Below are 708 nucleotides of genomic sequence, written 5' to 3' on the forward strand. Positions count from 1 at the left end.
AGGGAGTCCTGTCATCCGACTCCCGCACACGCCGACGAGGCCGCGAACTCCCGGACGCCCCAAGGAGTCCCGGTTGACCCGACTCCCCCGCACGCCCGGTCACTCACCGTCCGCACCGGCTCCGGCGGCTAAACGCAACCGGCCCTCGGAGTCCTCCGGGCGAGGAGGTGCTGCGTCGCATCACGCAGGCATCCCCGGACCGTACAAGGCTGCGATCGGTCGTGAGCATTCCGCTCCAGCCGGTTCCCTTCCGCCGCCGGCCCTTCGTCCAGGACCGGACGAAGGCCCTGTTCGAGCTTTTGGGGAAAGAGAACAGGCGGCGCTAAACTTCGCACCTTTCGGCGCGGGCACCTTCGGGTGCCACCCGACTTACTTCCTACCTCCTCCCGGAGTCAATCCATCTTAACCAAGTATCTACACTGACATTCCTACCCTTGTACATAATTCTAAATATATTCAACGTGTTATCCTTAACCGGAGTCATTTGTGGATTACCCTTCATTGCGCTCCTTCTCCTGATCTATCACTACCTCTGTCCACAATATAAATTTTTGAAATATTTAAAAAATATACTTACAAAATTTGATTGTAGTGATTGATACAGTGATACTGATGTTACTAATACACAATGTTATTCATACACGATATCACAATGCACTGATTCTAACATTCGTATAGCGACACCATAGATCGGAAGAGCACACGTCT

The sequence above is a fragment of the Wasmannia auropunctata genome, unplaced genomic scaffold, assembly GCF_000956235.1.
Source record: "Wasmannia auropunctata unplaced genomic scaffold, wasmannia.A_1.0 LD336064.1, whole genome shotgun sequence".
Taxonomy (NCBI): domain Eukaryota; kingdom Metazoa; phylum Arthropoda; class Insecta; order Hymenoptera; family Formicidae; genus Wasmannia; species Wasmannia auropunctata.